This window comes from Cervus canadensis, chromosome 10 (assembly GCF_019320065.1).
Source record: "Cervus canadensis isolate Bull #8, Minnesota chromosome 10, ASM1932006v1, whole genome shotgun sequence".
In the NCBI taxonomy this organism is placed as follows: domain Eukaryota; kingdom Metazoa; phylum Chordata; class Mammalia; order Artiodactyla; family Cervidae; genus Cervus; species Cervus canadensis.
In genome coordinates, this window is record NC_057395.1 from 55,784,089 (window position 1) to 55,803,194 (window position 19,106).

At 49.5% G+C, this 19,106-nt stretch overlaps 1 protein-coding gene across 4 annotated transcripts in view; it reads right to left on the reverse strand.

Annotated features, from left to right (window-relative positions):
- PHACTR3 (phosphatase and actin regulator 3) overlaps positions 1 to 19,106 on the reverse strand; it is a 203,409-nt gene that overhangs the window by 123,066 nt on the left and 61,237 nt on the right. Inside the window, exon 1 of one of the 4 annotated variants that reach the window (XM_043480278.1) lies at positions 16,793 to 16,814. The exons of the other annotated variants lie outside the window; for them this stretch is intronic. The gene's annotated coding sequence lies outside the window, so the exon portion shown is untranslated. Of the gene's footprint in view, positions 1 to 16,792; positions 16,815 to 19,106 lie in introns of those variants that run through there. 4 annotated transcript variants of the gene reach the window in all.

Consider the following 19,106-nt stretch of genomic DNA (forward strand, 5'->3'; position numbering starts at 1 on the left):
AAGGGAGCCTGGAATGCTGCAGTCCATGGGGTCAAAAAGAGTCGGACATGACTTAACAACTCAATGACAATGACAAAAGTAAGAATGAAACAAAGACGAAACTCATGACCTTCAAGGTCTCCCCAGAGCAGATCTGGGTATCCCAAGGGGCTGCTCTGGGACCTGTCAACCGCAAGTGGTCAGAAGCTGACCAGCCTCTCATCAAAGACCACTGGCATGTGTTTGTCCCTGGACAGCTGCCCAGGGAGCAGGGCCCAGGCTAGACCAAGGCAGGGGTTGTTCCTTAGTATTCTAAGAGCCACCCCTGCGCCTTCTGAGCAAAGTGGCTGGAATACAAACGCCCCAGCTTGAATACACAAACTCCACTGAGGTGTGATGAGCATCCCAAAGCAGCGAGGAAGCAAAAAATACAGCCTGTGGTGGACTCCCAGCACACTCAGCCACTTAGGAAGAATGGGCAGGTCCCTCCCTCTGGGAGGGTCAACACACACTTACAGGAGGCACTCAGGTCATCACTTCAATCTCTCCCTCCATTGTCGCCACTCTTTAGAGGGGCTTGGTAAGCCTTGAAAGAAGCTGGCTGTCCATTGTTCGGTGCTAATTGATGCTGTGTTCAGAATCTTAAAGGCAGCACCACTGGACCATTTCTGTAATTTACAGCCAACCCTTGTTCTGGACACTCTGGGAATCCCTAAGTGCGCTCTGCTTGAACCTCCATTTAATTTTACTTTGTGCTAATACCAAAGCCTTCAAAACATTTCTCTCTACACTTGTTGTTGTTTAGTCACTAAGTTATATCTGACTCTTTTGTGACCCCATGGACTGTAGCCCACCCAGCTCCTCTGTCCATGGGATTTCCCAGGCAAGAATACTGGAGTAGGTTGCCATTTCCTTCTCCAGGGGATCTTCCCAACCCAGGGATCAAACCCATGTCTCCTGAATTGCAGGGATGTTCTTTACTGCTGAGTCATCAGGGAAGCCCTTCTCTCTGCATATGACATGGTGACATGGACCTTTCAAATAGCCTAGCATCCTGTTTGCTCTCATCCCAAATAAATGCACATGTATAAAAGTTTACAGCTTCACAGGACGGGGCTAAGTGCATGAGTTCATTTAACCCTCCCCAAATCGAAGCAAACTAGACACCTTTGATGAGGTAGATCCTGTCATCATCCCCACTTTCTAGATGGAAATTAAGTTCAAGAGGTAAAATACAAACGCCTGAGCCAAAAATACTCAGCCAATAAGATATTCATGTGAAAATGTTCACAAAGTAACATGAGGTTAAAAACACAGGATACAGCATGAGTGGAATGTTGCAGATAGAATCTGTACCTGCACACACAGAGGGGGAAACACTGCAATGGGCTTGACCAGGATGTCAACAGCATTCATCTTTGGGTTGTGGGGTTTTGTCCGATGCTGTTTTTATTTTCACATACCTACATCCTAGAGTGAAGTCACAGGCAGCAAGGGGCTCTGCCCTCCCCTCTCTGGGGCTCAGTTTGCTCATCTGTAATATGGGGATAAAAACAGCACCTGCCTCAAAGGGTTATGTGAAGACTGAAGGGTTAATTCCCAGAGCATGTGGAGGATGGTGCTGGGCATGCGGTCCAAGAATGCTCATTGCTAGTATCAGCAGCATCTGTCATTGCCTCCCCTCCCCCTCCAAGTGAGGTCACAGAGACTCACGGCCAGCACAGGCCTCCAGCAAGGGACAGTCAAAATCATCATCGGGCAGCTGGCCAGATGCTATTTATAAGCCGATGCTCACTCTGCGCAAGCACAAACAAGGACACCTCCAGAGTCGAGCCACGTGTGACCTTTGGATCCTCACCCAATCCTATTTATTACGATTCCAGTCCAGCGGCCCCGCTGGGTCAATGCTTGCGAGGTCTTTGTTCCTCAGACTTGGTCGCACACTGCTTGCTTCCTTGCTCGATGCCTTGCTCTGGGTAATTTTAAAATTTTGCCCACAAGTTCACTGGAGCTGACCCTTCCAGTGGAAGGAAGTTTGATGCTGAAACAAAAAAGTGGTGGTTGGCTACATTGTAGCTTTGCTCAGATAGTGAATAGCAAAATGAAAATCAAGGTTGAACCCTTAGCTCCATCCTCTCCTCTGAAATCAGCACTGGCAGAAGTCAATGCTTTGACTGAGATTAAATTTAAATCATCTAGGTGCACTTAGCCTCACTGATGAAGTGTCTCCTTGACCATGGACAAGACCAGCCTTGGAGCTGGAGGTTCTGATTGGGGAGAGGGGAATCGGGGTGGGGGGCAGGAATGGGGGCACTTCCTGGTTCATCACCACTCCTAACGCACAGCATCACTTGGATAGAATCTCTGTCCTGTCTAAAAAATGAGAGAGTTAGACAAGGGCTGTCCAAGCCTTCTTCCAGGTTTAAATCTAGTCATTCCTATGGGATTAAAATCCTGCTAAATTTATGAGATTTAAAAGACAGAGAGTTAAAAAAAAAAAAAGCCAGATAGTAGACAAGCAAAATTTAAACAAACAAAAATAATAATAATAATAAACAAAAAGAACCAGGAGAAGGCTGAGAGAAGAATAAGGATGAAGGGAACAGACTTCCTTCCTATCAAAACATATAATACTGTGACGATAATTATAACAATGTGGTTTTGTTGTGAGAATAGACAGGCTTCAATGGGACAAAATGAAAAACCAAATATAGACTTCAAATCACATGAGACTTAATATATTTATAGAGAAGGCAATGAAAATTGGGGGAAAGTGGGATGACTCGATACATGGAGTTTGGACAATTGCTGGCAAACTGGAATAAAAGTAGGACAGGTCTGTCCCTCACATTTATATCAAGATAAATCCCAGATTTGTGAAAGGTTTAAGTATAAAAAGAAAATGACAGCAAAAGTAAAAGAAAACACTTATTTAAAAAAATTTTAGTGAGGTCACACTGATTTATAACATTATATCAGCTTCACATGTATAATATTTCTACTAAAACATTAAAAAAAAAACAAATCCTAGACTAAAGAAGCCCTTTCTAATAATGTCATGACACTCAGAAGCCATAAAAGAAAGAAAATCTTGATATATTCATCTACATAAAAATGAAAATTCCTGTATGACAAAATCACTGGAAGTCAAAAGAGTGTCAAAACCATGAAAAAATATTTGCGACTCATATCTCAAACAAAGAGCTAAACTCCCCAATATATGAGTATATAGAGACAGAAGAGAGGGAAGAAAATCAGTAGAGAGGTGAGCAAAGTGGAGGACAAGTCCAGCTGGAGAAAGACTAGGTTTCCACCACGACATGCATAAGGTCACATGGGAGGTGCAAAAGACCCCTCCTATGCATGAATCCTGATTCCTTACCAAGACAATCCATCCAATTTGCTCTCCCAGCTCCTCACCAAAGACCACTGAGATCCCCACATTGGAAGGGCACACGTGACAATACCCAGTCTTGGGCTGGCCCTAGCTTCCTCCTAACCATCCCAAGCCCTGAACCCTGTTAAGAAGCCCCTCCCAGCCCTCCAGGCCAGGATGCTATCAAGGCCCCTGGGTGAATGCCCTCCTGCACAAACCCTCCCACAATCAACCTAGCTTTGTTTGACTGCAGGACATTGCTGGTGACTTTTGATGGCTAGGCTCTGGCAACATGACAGATAGCAATCAGTTAAATATAGATTAGTGGCCATAGTCCTGGCAGCATTGGAGACTCTTCTAGGGTGCAAAGGGCAGGGACTCTGAGGATGGTGAATTGAAGATGGTCCCCCTGCCTGGGGTCCCTAAATCTGAAAGCTCACAACACGATGCTTTGGTAACCCGATGAAGAAAGATTTTCCCAGCAGGATGAAGAGGAGAAGGAAGACACTTCCTGCTTGGACCTAAGACTTCTGTGTACCTCACACCATCACTGCACAACACCTAAGGTCTCTGTCCCCTCGGGACATACTGACTGCATGCTGGAATGCACTGCAACTCGGGGGGCATGAGGCAGGTGTGCCTGGCTTCCATCGAGCTGACAGTCCAGTGGGTGAGAGAGAGAAAGACAGAGAGGGCCCCAACTCAGACACTGACAGTTGGTTCTGGGTGTCCCAGGGAACCAGGAATGTGCTGGGGCGAGATGAGCAAGGGAGGCTTGAGCTAGGATGGGAAGGGAGAGCAGGAGTCCGCCAGGAAACATAAGTGTGTACATGCTGGAGAGGGTGGTTCCAGGGCAGGTTACAGCAGGTGTCAAGGTCATGAGATTGGCCACACCATCAGGAGGCCAGAGAGGCAGGGAGGGGCCCGAGCAGGCAGGTGGGACCAGCACAGTAAGGAGTTGGGGGTGTTTTTAGTCTTACAAATCATGGGCAGCCCCTGAGAAATTTTAAGCAAGATAAAAACATGGCAGAAGGGGCGGGGTTGGGGTGGTTGGATATTGCCATAATGAGATTAATGGTTTAAGATCACTCCAGTTACCCAGCGAAACCCAATTAAGTGAGCCTACCAGAGGGAGGGGGTGGGGTGGAGGGGGGCGTCAGGATGCAGCCGCCTCCTCCCAGAGGAGGCAGGAGGAGGCCTGGACCTTGGTGGTCGGGGCTGGAGGTGATGAGAAGCAGATGGGTACTCAGGGGCAGAGCCTGCAGGATGCAGGAATACTGCGGAGATGTGAGGTGAGGAGGGAAAAGGCCGAGTCAGGTGGATTCCCAAGTTTCTGTTAGCCAGGTGGGACGCAGAGCCTCTCCTGGGAACACTGCAGGAGGATGAGAAGTTGCAGCCTTGGGTTTCTTTCTGAGCCTCAGTTTCCCCAAGTGTCAAGTCAGGGGGCTGGGCTACTGTGGAGTTTCCCCCTTGTCTCATCACCCAAGTCTGGGCCCCCAACCAATCCAGATAGCACTCTCATATCCAAACGAATCACACGGGAGGGGACAAGGGACAGAGCACTCAGCCCACACAGCTTGACAGGGCCCCCTGGGGGACCACCCCCTGCAAAAGTCTGAACCATCTTCAGACACGTGCGAAAAAACACAGGACTCAACTTCACCCAGCCCTGCTGTCTCTGTCACACTCCACTATTTGACAAGCTGTCTTTCTCCTGAGTCATTCTCTCCACCTGGCCTCAGACATGACCTTCAGGCCATTTGGCCTCCTGGCCACTCCAGCAACTGTGAGGACAGACACTAAGAACTGAGTCCTGCCCTGCTCAGGACTGACCTCCCATGGGTTACAAGGCGAAGAGCTCCCCTCCCTTCCCAGGGGTTAAAGTCTCTGCCCTCCGCCCTTGCAAACCCACATGGCAACTCCCCTGGCACAGTGATAAGCCCGCTCCTGCAGAAAAGTTGGTTCTTAAGATGTGCATTTAAAAATACCCATGGGATGCTGTGGGTATATATAGAGAGAATGAAGCCAGGCACCTCAGCCCACACAGAATGTAAATATATGCCTTGAAATCTATGTTGTATCCTAAATAGAGGCCTGAGATATGAACACCACCAAATAATAGAAATTAGTCTTCAGAGCAACCGTGACGTCAGCCAGCCCGATTCCCAGAACAAAGGTTTGCAGCCTACAGGGTTCTGCTGCCTCTGGTCTTGATCACTTCCAGATAACTCCAGTAACAGAGCTGCCCCCAATTTCACAGTCTGAGGGCTCATCATTAATTCATCCAGCATTTATTCACTACCTCCATCATGTTCCAAAAAAGGAGGTATAGAGGCTTACAAAAATGCCTATGGCAATTTTAAAAAAAAGATAAAACAAGAGGAGAAAAGAAAACACATAATTTTGGCTTAGATACACAAAAAACACACACTATAGGATTCTGTGCAGATTGGAGCTTTGAGATGAAGCTGGACACTGGGCTTCCTAGCAACCCCGGTGAAGACAGAAACACAATTAGACACGTTCTCAGAATCCGAAAAATGAAGCAAACTCTGATACTAAGAATAACGTCTTCCTCTGGCTTCTCACTAAGTGGATGTTCAAGATGGAGTGGGCATGTTCTTTATGCTGTCCCACCAGGGAGGGGGAGGGGCTCATACAGCCCCAAATGACCCCCAAACTTCACTCCATCAATTCCCACCTCCTGACCCTGCCTTCCATCAGTCTTCTGAAAATTTGTCAAGAATCCTTCTTGTACAGTTTTCATTAGTTTTGTCATATATGTACAATCAGCTGTGGGATAATTTATATTTTAAGTCTACTGACTTTTTGGATCTACATAAAACTTTATTCCTCCACTTTAATAAGAAAGTCAGAATCAATTTCCAGAAATGTTAAGCGGCCACAAAGTAAATACAATGGAAACAAGTCAATGTAATTATATTCTGGCAGACACTGTACCCTTGCAGGGCTCCGTGCCTGAGGCTGTTCTCTGCTTGTTAGAAGAGGGAAACCAGCCAGCATCCAGTGTCAAAGACACACCAGCCACAAACTAAAATTTTCTCCTTGATCCACAACCAGAAGACTGAAAGGGAATTCAAAGAGAGTAGCCCTCTCACCACGGGATTCCCATATGACAGTCAAAGCCCCATCTAAGTTATATCAAAAACAACAGGGCTCACAGGGTATCCGGGACCACTGCCCACCTGGCAAGTGTGTGTAGCCAGTGGCAAACAGGTAAACGGATCTGTCCCAGGTACCATCCACTCCACCCTCTTCCCTTTATGGTGAAGTGTCACAACATTTCCCTGCACACTAAAGAAATTAGTTTGTAACACACTGGAAATTTACAAACAGGTCCTACTCCACAGAGAACATGAAAAGTACTGTTGGAGAATCATCTCTGATATCTGCTGGGAGCAGTGTCCACACTCTGGGAAATGGGTCCCGTCATCAGCTTCAGTGCATTCCAGTGTCAGTGAAGTTCATGAGTCTGAATCCAACTGATACTGCAAACAGGGCTCATTCATTCCCTGGCAAACATTCCCTGGGTCCTGGCTTTCCTGTCTTTAGTTCATTAGACTTTTCTTTAATTCTCTGCTACTCTGCTTTTTGAAATCTACTAAAAAACATCATCAACATCATCACTGAATCAGTGCCCAGGTACACAGCAATCACCATTGTGCCAGATGTTGACACTGTTTCAAACCTTTAAACATAACTCATTTAATCCTCCCAACAGCCCTTGAGACAGGCACTGTTACTCTCATTTTACGGATGAGGAGACTATGGCATTGAGGGATAAAGCTGGCCGAGGGCACTGAGCTAATGAGATATAGGAATCAGGATCACATGACCTCTAGGTCCATGATTCTCACCACTCTGCTCATCCCTTTCCTCACCACTCTGCTCATCCCTTTTCAGTCTCACAACGTGAGGCTGCACCTAGGAACCAGGCACCTCGCGCGGCGCAAGCTGGCAGTCCTGTCCCTATGGCTTATCAGAGGGAAAGCAGGCGGGAAAGTGAGGCACAGGGTGCCGCCCACACCGCATGCCGCGTGAGTGACACAGCCCCGCCCACCACGGTTCAGTGTCTCTGTGTTCACGCCTCCATTCATTCATTCATTCATCCATCCATCCAACATGTACCCAGCAGGACCCTCTGGGGCCCTACCAGGACAGACCCTTCCCGCTTGTCTTCCTCTTTAGCTCTTGTCTGAAGTCCCGGGATAGCAGTATTTACGCATCTCCTGAGTTGTTTTCAGATGCCAAAACCAACACCAAATGAAAGACATTAACCACTTGATGACCATGAGCATGCAGTCCCCAGACCTACCGGCTCTGAGGATAATGTTAACTGTGACATCGCTCGCCCTCTAACCTATCAACCAATCAGAGAACTGTTCACAAATTGATCCCACAACCTGGACCCTTTACCTGACCTCAAAAAACTGCTTTGCTAAAACCCATCAAGGAGTTCAGGCTTTTTGAACACTAGCTGGCTGAACTCCTTGCTTGCCACCTGCAATAAATACTGTATTTTCCTTCATCACAAACCAGGGCCAGCAGACTGGCTGCACTTGGTTTGGTAACAAACAGAATCATTGGTGGCCTCCCTCCAAACAGTGGGGGGAACTACAGGCGAGGTCCCCACCCTGTGACAGGCACATTCCGGTTGGCACAAACACAACTCACCAGCAGACAAAAGCATCAAATAGGTAGGGCGGTGCCTACCTTAAGTGGGGTGGTCAGAGAGGAGGTGACATTTAACCTAAAACCCGCAAAATAATGGGCTGAGTAACAAGCTGGGGGACATTGTCCTTAGTGAAAGGACAAGAGGAGCAACCATGAGAAATAATCTGACAAGTTCAAGAAACATGAAAAAAAAAGCTAAAGGGGCAAGAAGGCTGTGCAAAACAGGGAGAGATACAAGAAGACACTTGGGTGGCACCAACCATGAGCCTGGAGTTGTGTTGTCTTTCATCCTTGACTCAAACGACAGCCTAGGAGGTGGGTACTTCCAGCATCACTAGTTTACAGAGGAAGCAAATGAGGAAGGAAGTCTCAAAGCTAGCATGCAGGGAATGGGTTCAAGCCCAGGCAGCCCAGGGTTCCGATTCCACACTCCCAACCAGGGCCACATGGTCACCGCTCATGGGATGGAGGATGTGGTGCCTGAGGGAGGCAGGTCTCAGAGGTCATGGTTGGGGGTTTGGGCTTTATCCAACGGCATTGGGGCTTCCCTGGTGGCTTAGACGATAAAGAGTCTGCCTGCAATGCAGGAGACCCAGGTTCAATCCCTGGGTCATGAAGATCCCCTAAGAAGGAAATGACAAGCCACTCTAGTATTCTTGCCTGGAAAATCCCATGGACAGAGGAGCCTGGTGGGCTATAGGCAAAGAGTCGGACAAGACTGAGTGACTAACACTCTATTACTCTGTTAATGGGAAGCAGAGTGGGACAAGATCTATTGGCATTTTGAGAGTCTCTCTGGTTTCCCCAGAGGCAAGGGCAGAAGCAGAGAGACCATCAGAAGCCAAATGACTGGGTTAGAACTGGATGATGGCAGAGGGGCCACAAGGCAGGCAGAGGTGGAGGTGGTGGGTCAAGATTTCATACAACACAGGGGCCTGGCTGCACAGACAGGATTCAGAAAGCAGAGAGGATGTTCCAGCTGAGACAGGGGCTGGACCTGGGGGCCAAGCTGGGCTCAGTGACCTTGAATCAGACAGCTTGCTTCAGTGGAAGAATACCTTCATCTGACCACCCGTCCACCCAATTAGCATTTCAGAGCCTGACCAGGGCTGGGAGTGATGCGATAGCAGGTCAGCAGGTGTGACCCTTCAGGCGCTCCCCACCCAGGGAAGGAGTCTAGCAGGAGAGGTTTCAGGGGCAAAACTACACAGACACACAACAGGCAGGACCTCAGGGGCCCAGAAGCCCTTCTATCACAGAGAAAAGCCTCATTCAGCTTGCACACAACCTGTGACGGTGAACTCCTGTCTCACCATCAGCCGTAGGGTAGACAGCAAACAGCACAGACAGTTCCCATCTTCCTCTGCCTGACCCCAGACCACCCATAATGAGAAGACTCTGCAGGTGCCCTCAGCACAAAAGTCAGCTCCAGACCAGAACCGCACACTACACTGAGGCCAGCACCTGGCCCATGTGCATGTCCAGCTCTCTGCTGCTTCTTTCTGAAGCAGAAAAGGTCAACCATGGCACTAGAGGTAAGCCTGCAATGTGAAGAAGAGACCACAAGAAAGGGAAAAAAAAGAAAAAGAAAAACCACAGAAGAAAGAGATGAGTCAGGAAGCGGATGATTTAATTTAAAAACACAAACTCCAGTGAGGATTCTCAGAGTGAAAGCGTGTGCTCTAAGGGAATTGAAAGCTGTCTGCTGTACTCCCCCCACCACTGCATGTCCAGGGGCCACCTTCTGCAACCAGGACTAACAAGTCCCACCCTCTTTTTTAGGATTGTTATCTCCCAAGCTTGTTCTAGAATAAACAGCCACAGTCCTCAGTATTCTTGCAAATTCCAGTCTGCCGAAGTCCTTTAGAAAACATAGCGTCTCAAGGGAACTCAACCTTGAGCAGAGGGTCAAGGTGGACCCCAAACTCCATTACTATATACAATCTCCATTTATCAGCTGCTCAGCTCGGCAAGATCCAGGCACAGATACGAGGGTGATAAGGTGGTTTTAGGGGACTCAGGGACCCAAGGCACAGTCACAGAAATTAGTCCCTTTTCAATTCGCCTCTATGCTTCCAGAGAACATTAAGGGAGAACCTTAGTTTGGTGCTAAGATGATGCTGACTCCCCCAGACCCTTGCAGATCTTGGTGTTTTAACAAGCAGAGAGGGTCCCTTGGGTTAGAAACCTTAGTGGGAGACCATGAATGCATGCTAAGTCATTTCAGTTGTGTCCAACTCTTTGCGACCCCATGGACTGTAGCCCACCAGGCTCCTCTGTCCGTGGGATTCTCCAGGCAAGAATACTGGAGTGGGTTGCCATGCCCTCCTCCAGGGATCAAACGCACATCTCTCATGCCTCCTGCATTGGCAGTTGGGTTCTTTACCACTGGCGCCACCTGAGAAGCCCCAAAGGGAGACCATGTCTAACTAAATGATATTTTATATTCATTGTTTAACTTTTATGGTTACCTTTTATCAAAAAAGTGACACTGGTTTTCCACTTGAAGTCGCAGCAAAAGATTTCATTTTAAAGTGGGTTTTAGGTAAAAATACACTTTCTTTTAATAAAAATTAAGAGAAAATATTCAGCAAAGTCACTAAAGGTGGCAGATGTGTGGGTTGAGGAGGGCGCATCAGAGCACGTGGTGTCTGCCTGTCTGTCTGCCACATCTGTGATGTGGAGCCGCCGCTCAGCCCTTTGATGGATGCCGGCTCAGGCCACCACGTGCCACCTGCCATGTCCACGGGGTGTCCCACTCATGCCTCAAGCTCAATGTGGCCCAAATGAACTTCTCTTTCCCCATAGCCTTCTCCTCTCTGAGCGGTCCCCTCCCAGGCCAGGAAGGGAACTCCATCCTTCTGATTCTCAGGACAAAACCTGAGGGCCACTCTCAGCCGGCGCTGTCCCCCTCTTCCTGATCTGCACCCCTAGTTGGTCCTATTGGCTGCCTCTCTTCCTGTGCCCACTGCCCCCACAGTACTCAGCCACCACCATCTCGGCCTGGACCATCTCAGCGACCTCTAAACTGGTCTGCCACCCTGACACCTGCCTGCCCTCACCCCGTGGCCTGGGGTTCCCCAAATCCTAGGTCCAATCTCTAGTCTCTGGGTTTTAAACCCTCCAATGGCTCCTGGCATGCTGGGAGCAAAACCCAAAGTCCTGGTAGCCCCCTCCCACGACCTGTCCGGCTCTCTCCTGCTGCTCCCTGACCCACCGGGGCTCCCGCTGGGGGCCTTTCCCCTGAAGCCTCTCCCCCCTCATCTGATGGCTCATTTCCTCCCTGCCTTCTAGTCCTGGCTGCAGTGCCCCCTCCTCAGTGAGGCCCACCCTGACGCTCCATTCAAACACTCAGCTGTCCCCCGCCCACCGCAGGTCGGCTTCCCTCCCCCTGACCTCCCTCCCCTTGTAGGCAGGGTGAGCTCCTACTGATGATGAGTACCAGCTACTGCGGATCTCCCCATCGGACACAGGGCCCCAGGACCTGCTGACATGCCTGCTCTGCTCACCGACCTCCCCACAGCCAGAAGTGTCCACACTCCAGGGCAACAGACAGCAGTTCAGCTCAATGAAGAGACCTGATTCCTATTCACGTCTGTTCCTGGTGGCGCCTGGGCTTTGTGAATCCAAGCTGGGGACTTGAAGTTTATCAACATTAAACTTCTCCATGTTGGCTCAGCCTCCCAAGTGGCCTGTTGAGATGTGTGTTTGACAGTTTGACGCTTAGTCACACCACTAATGCTTTTATCAATTCTATCATCTACCCAATTGTTAACCTGCCAAGTTGTTAAGGCAAATATTGACGGTTCACAACTTAGGAGAGAGCCCTGTGGCACTCCTCTAGAGAACTGGGGGGTCATCACTATTACAGTTATCAAAATGTTTTATCATTTTTTTGAATATAGCAAAAAGTAGAAAAAAATAGTAAAATGGACAATTACATATACACCACTGAGACTCCAAAATTGTTACATCTTGCTGCATTTCCTTTGCGTGTGTGTGTGTGTGTGTGTCTGACCACCACCCAGAGAGCGACCTCATAGGAAAAATCACAGGTCAGCAAACTTTGTGATAGGCCAGATAGCAAATATTTTCAGCTGTATGGGCCTACGGTCTCTACCTTTTTGCCTTTTTATACTGTTTTAAAAAGCAGAGACATCACTTTGCCCACAAAGGTCAATCTAGTCAAAGCTATGGTTTTTCCAGCAGTCATGTACAGACGTGAAAGTTGGACCACAAAGAAGGCTCAGCACCCAAGAACTGATGCTTTTGAACTATGGTGCTGGAAGAGACTCTTGAGAGTCCCTTGGACAGCAAGGAGATCAAACCAGTCCATCCTAAAGGAAATCAACCCTGAATATTCACTGGAAGGACTGATGCTGAAGCTGAAGCTCTAACACTTTGGGCATCCGATGTGAAGAGATGACTAGTTGGAAAAGACCTGGATGCTAGGAAAGACTAAAGACCCTGATGCTGGGAAAGATTGAAGGCAGGAGGAGAAGGGGATGACAGAGGATGAGATGGTTGGATGGCATCACCGACTCAATGGATATAAGTTTGAGCAAACTCCGTGAGATAGTGAAGAACAGGGAAGCCTGGTGTGCTGCAGTCCATGGGGTCTCAGAGTCGGAAAAGATTGAGCAATTGAACAACAACATGGTGTCTATCGACTACTCCTGTTTGGAGGGTCACATGAATTACTTGCTGGGGGACGTGGCCCTGGGCAGTCTGCCTCCAAGCCCAGAGGCTTAGCACTCAGTCACCCCGCCTTCAGGGAGTAGCCAGGCCTGAGGGTGGGCAGGAGAGCCCAGAACAGACTAGAAGACCCCTCAGCCTGCTCTGCGCTCCCCACCACACTGTTGGGGAAGATTGTGGGTTTGGGGGTCAATGGCCTCATGATCAGGATGAGGGGCAACTTCCTTAAGCTTTGAAACCTCAGTTTGCCCATCTGTGAAATGGCAGCAATGGAAGGACCATCCTCCGAGGCCCTGGTGAGGATGACAGGGGATGTGCAAAGGGCTGGCATGTGATGTGTGCTCCCCGAGGGTGCTGCCAGGAAGTCAAAGGTGAGCTGTTTGTTTACCAAGGTGAAACTGAACAATTCTAGATTCCTATTGTGCTACTTATTCGGATCAGGAGCCATGTGGGGAAAAGGAAGAGAGAAACAAGGACAGAAGGGAGCTCAAGGAAGGGAGGAAGCAGACAATCCTCAGGGCCAGGGGGCAGTGACCCCCTGGGGCCCATGGTCAGCACCCTGCAACCTCCACTTCACGCTCCCCTTCTGTTCCAGAACTTTCTCCAGCTATTGCTAACTCCACTCATCTCTTGGTCCCCACTCAGCTTCTAGGAGCTTATCCCCACAGTGTCACAGGCCCTGAGCATATGGAATTCTCCTTTTAACAACCGGGGTTAAACCACAGGGGCACAGCTGCAGAAGGAAGCTTATATGTCAGGGCAGAATCGACATCACTGAGCCAAGCTCAGGAAGGACCTTTATACCAGTGCCAGTAAAAGAGCCTGGAAGAGAAAGGAACCAGGGGCCCGATGGTGTCCCAGGGACTAACTGTGACAACAACAGCTGCACATACGCTCGCACACATGCCTGACACATCCAGAGCAACTAAGCTCTAAAAACCCACCGTGGTGCACATGCAAAAAAAAAAAGACTAGATGAGCCCTCAGTCCTACTATGGTTCCCAATGTGTTAATAAGATTTTTTGCACTTGCAGAAAAGTGGTAAGACTATATAATAAACACCCCCCAGGTTCAGCAATAGTTAATATCTTGCTCTGTGTATTTCATATATTCCTACACACATGCTTCTCTTATAGACCATGGGCACTGTTCAACCATCTTAGAAGTAAGTTTTCTAAAATCGTGACACTTCACTTCTAAACAGTTCCGTCTTCAGCCCTCTAAAGCAAGGGTTCCCAACCTCCAGGATCTAATGCCCAGTGATCTGAGGTGGAGTTGATGTAATAATAGAAATAAAGTGCACAATAAATGTAATGCTTTTGAGTCATCTGAAAACCATCCCCTCAATCTGGTCTGTGGAGAAATTGCCTTCCGTGAAACCAGTCCCTGGTGCCAAAAAGCTTGGGGACAGCTGCCCTAAAGTAACATCACATCAAACCAACTAATTCCCTGGATCATGTAATACTCAGCCCCTCTATCAAATAAACATTTTCTCTAAACTTGGCATTTCTTTTTCAACTGAGTTCATCTTCATCCATGTGGACAGGATACAAACAGAAATCACCCACTCTGCTGTCTGGACATTTTCTAAAATGGTTCTAAAATCAGGCCTCTTCTCCCCACTCTAATTATTCCCTGACCTTCACTGTGATTCTACAGCAGTGGTCCTGAGTGGCTGTGACCAGCGGCAGCAGCCGGGAATGCACTAGAAATGGAAACCCTTGCAGGTCTTCTGCAGACCTGCCCCAGAGCCGCTCTATCAGAAACTCTGCAGGTGGGGCGGCAATGGCTGCTGTGACAAGCCCTGCCCCATCTCGGGGGAACTCAGATGCAAGTTCACAAACTGAATCACTGCTCCCTGCTCTCTGAGCCAACATCTGGAAGAATACTTCCTCCCCTCTAGGTACTCACTGTGTCAGCTGGGAAATTAACAACAACAACAAAATAATTGGCTAGGTTTTATTTTGCGTGTATCTTTAGAAGTAAAAGGGTAATACCTTAACCTCCTGCCTAAGTAATAACAATGTGATATGATCAGGCAAAGACTATTTCTGCCCCACAAAAAAACAGGCTGCAAAATACTCTAAGGTCTGCAAGTAGACGGGGTTCAGCTGTGACATGTCAAATTATGTCAAGATGCAGTGAAGAAAGAGAGCTAAAAATAGCACCACCAGGCTGAGCAGAAAGGGTTCTGGTTCATCAACTCCAGGACCAGAAAGAAAAACATCCTCCGGCCACGCCTCAGGTCCTTGGAGGCCCCGGACAGGAGCCTGTCCATATGCCACATGCCCTTATGCCCACAGCTACATGGGTGCAAAGGGGAGGACTCCAAGGGAGGCAGGAGTGAGCAGGTTGCTCCAACGATGATATTTTATAGTTTAAAAATAAAATGTTCTGTGCGTGCAAGGTATGAACAGTCACACCACAAGCAAAACTACTGCCTTACGTAATAACAACAATGTAATTAACAATCCTGTAAGTCATGGGCTATGAAATCGATCACAAAGACTCAGGGCTCAACTGCTTGGCAACCAAACAGTTAATACCAAAAATAAATAAATAAATAAATAACCAAGGGGAAAAAGTCTAAATCTATTCCATGTAGACAGAGAACTCAAACTGCAAGCTGCTCAGGGGTATGGCTCTGGAGAGAAGGTCATTTATGGTAAGGAAATAGTACATTGTCATGAGGGCTTCTTCTGTTAGCTAGCCTGGAAAAAGTTGTGAAATTAAACAGCAGCAATTTTGCAGCGTGTCTGCTTTTCCGGGAATGTTTGCTTCTTGGAGAGTCATACCGAGGTGACAGCTAAAATGATTGCTCCAGGACAACTGTTCCCTTTCTCTCCTTAATCAAACCATGTATCCTTGATGATTTCTGAATGAACTTCAAGCATGGTGTTTGGGTTTTCTTTTATGATGTGTTATGCTTAGATTTCTGTAAGTGGTTACCATCATTATGAATTTGCATAAATCTGTAATTCATCCTCACAGTATAACATGCCAAAGACATCCCACAAAAGGACTGCTACGTTACCATCTTTGCTCTCCCCACACCCTCTCCCCAAGTGGCCCCCCACCCCCACCACATGCCCGGCTGAGAAAAAAAGCAAGCATTTGGGGGATGGGATCTGGCATTCAGAGAACCACCCTCTCCTGAAGAATTTAGGATCTACATCACCATTTCCCTCCGGGTCCAAAAACTTGCCATTTATAAAGACAGTAGGGCATGATGATCAGGAGCCAACTTTGCTTCCAAAAACGTCCCCCGACCCACATTAACACTGAGAACTAGCCTTCCCATCTCCCTCTTTGGCCCCAACTCCAGATAACCAACCTCACTGGCAAACCATTTTTCAGAACCCCCCAATACAAAAAACGGTGCTCAGTGCAAACTCACAGAAAAGCAGGCTCCTCCCCATCCCCCACCTCCCAAGCAGTGATTCTGTGGAGGGGATTCCAAGGGATAATGACTTCTGCTGGTGCAACATTTTTTTCCAGATGCTAAACGAAGCTTTAAACCTCCATGGTTGGAAACTTCCCCTACTTTGAATTTTGACAAAACCCGGCTGTAGAAGAGGACCCGGTGCACTCAAAATGCACATCGATTTCAATCTATTATTTCCTGGAAATTATCTTACAAGCTGGAGATGAAAAGGCATCCAGGTGGAATTTTTATTTTTAGCCCAGAAGTAATAGGTTAAAATAGCATTGCTGTGGCAACAATAGACTCTTTTTCTGGTCTCTGTGGCTGGAGGGCAGGGCGGCTGGCTAATCCTGGCCTGACCCACCAGAAGCCTAAGATACATAAAAATGACCCATCTGTGGGGAGCAGGGCACACCCACCCCTCACCCTAGACTCCCAACCTGACCATTTAATTCAAGAGGTCGGGGAGTGGGGGTGGGGGGGTTGGGGAGGGGAACTCTTCCCCCCTCGACTGGGCCTGCTGCTGTTCACATATGCAAAGTCTGCCTTTAAGAAGCCTCCCCCCCGCAAAAAGACGCCCACTGCCCTCCCTCCCGTGGTGGTGTCTGGGGAATCCTACTCACCTTATGGTCAAAGAATGGTACCGAATTAAGGCCCTCATCCTCCCAGGAAACTCTGCCTCCCTGCTGGCGCCCGGATCCTGTCTCCCCAAACCTCCCTCCAAGGGAGTGGTTGGCAAACAGCCCTGCAGCGTTCAGGGCTAGCTCAGTTCCCCGAAAAAACCTCCAACCCGGAGCAGCACTGCAATTGTCAGGACGCTCCTGTCTGCCTTTGGGGGCTGAACACCATTATTATCCGTAAAACATTTTTAAATATAGACATTGCAGGAGTGCGGCCGGGGGCGGGGTGAGGAGCGCGGCCCAGGGCCCGGGGAACCAGCTCGGGACCGGTCCCTCTTGCTCCGCTTGGTCCCCATGGCTTGTCCCCCAGCAGTCAGGAGGCTGCCGGGCCGGCAGCTGGCCAGAATCTGAAGCAAGCTCCGAAATCGCACCCCTCCAGCCACCTCTCCTGGCCTCAGGCACGGTGCATTGGTTACAGGGGTGCTCTCCCCACCCCCACCACTGCCTCGCTGACCTTGGGGAGAGGGCGCGCCCTGGCCTTGCACAGCCGAGAGGCGGCTCTGCAGTCTTAGGTCAGGAGGCTGCCTGGAGCCAAGCCCGGAGGGACCAGAGAGGGCCTCTGACCTCCAACCTCAGTCCAAGGATGCTGAGGGCAGGACCCCTCTGCACCCTCTGTCCCAGGCCTGGGATGGGCTCACGTGAAGGCCCAATATCTATTCTGTCTGTACCTGTGTGACTGGCTCAGGGGCTCCGCCCAGCGAGGAGGGCCCAGAACAGGGTTACTGGGCCTCAGTACTGTCGACATCAGGGGCCACACCCTTCTCCACTCTGGGCCGGAGTATTGTAGGATGTTTGGCCTCCCCATTCTCACTCCCTACGAGATGCCAGGAGCCCCCAACCCCAGTTCTGACGACTCTCCAGCCACTGTGATATCCCCTGGGGGACAGAACTGCCCCTGGCTGACATTTCTGCTCCAGAGAATGGCAGCTGTGGGTCTGGATCCTGTCCCACCACCTCACGACAGTGTGGACTTCGGAGAGTGGCTGCTCTGAGCCTTGGTGCTCTCATCTGCAAAGTGGGGTAACAGGCTGTCCAGCACTCAGTCCAGGGCCAGGAACTGATTAGCAAAGATCCTGCTACTGGGTCAGGCTCAGTGCACCCAGAGGGGCCCAGATCCTTCCTGAGGATGGAGATAAACCCAGGGATGAGGGCTGGATTCCAGAGCGAGGCTGACCCAGGTGTGAGTTCTGCATCCACCGCACTGTTGCCGGGGTTTACCCCCGTGTACAGTGCACACCTCCCCAGGGCTGTAGTGAGATGAGCTGAGATTAGGTGAGCAAAGTGCAATAAAGGTTCCCCGAACAGGAGCTGGGGGGCGGGGAGGGGAGGGGAAACAAAGGGAGGGGGGCAACCCCAAGAGCAGGGCCCAGAGGGGAGTCAGCCCCCCCCACAGCCCTGTAGTGAGCACACACAATGTGAACACGGGACACTTTTGGGGAGTTATTCCACATTTGGGAGCTTCCCAGGTGGCTCAGGGGTAAAGAATCTACCTGCCAGGCAGGAGACCAGGGTTCGATCCCTAGGTGGGGAAGATCCCCTGGAGAAGGAAATGGCAACCTCCTCCAGTATCTCTCTGGAAACCTCTAATTCCAGCAGGCACAGATATATTGCTTCTGCCTTTCAGAAAAGAGGCCTGGCCCTGCTAATGATACCTTTCTGTTCTCCTGCCGGGGAGACGTGGGGGGGAGACCTTGGGCACTGAGGAGCCAGCCGGAGGCTCTTACAATTGAGGGGCAGCTGATTTCGGCCCCTTTTCAGCATCAAGAAAACCGAGGACTGAAATCTTGGCTGAAGGCAGAGGATAGAATATAAACAGTTTACAGTTCACTGGGTAGCCAGGCCTGGTCTCACCCTCACTGTTGATGAGCCCAAGGCAGGCCCTTCTGTGACCCCTCTGTCTGGTGGGGAAATTCAGGCTTGGACAGGTAGAATCAGCTGCTCCCAGGCCACATGTTAGGAGCTGGCCAGGGGGCGGGGGGCCAGGCACAGAAACCACCTCTCTCTGAATTGGACCTGGTGTGACCCTCTGCAGCACTGAGGTGACAACATCAAGGGGCCACAAGTCACTGTCCAGCTCAGGGACAGTCCCAAGAGAGCACCAAGTGAGGTCAGATCCAAGGACCGCTCCCGTGAGCCCTCAAGTCAGCTGAGCACTGGCCACATGCTGAGCCCCAGACGTAGCTGTGTGCAGAAAAAGAGAATTCAAGGTAGTGTCTGGGCCAAGTCACTGAGCTAGACGGGGTTAATCACAGAAGTA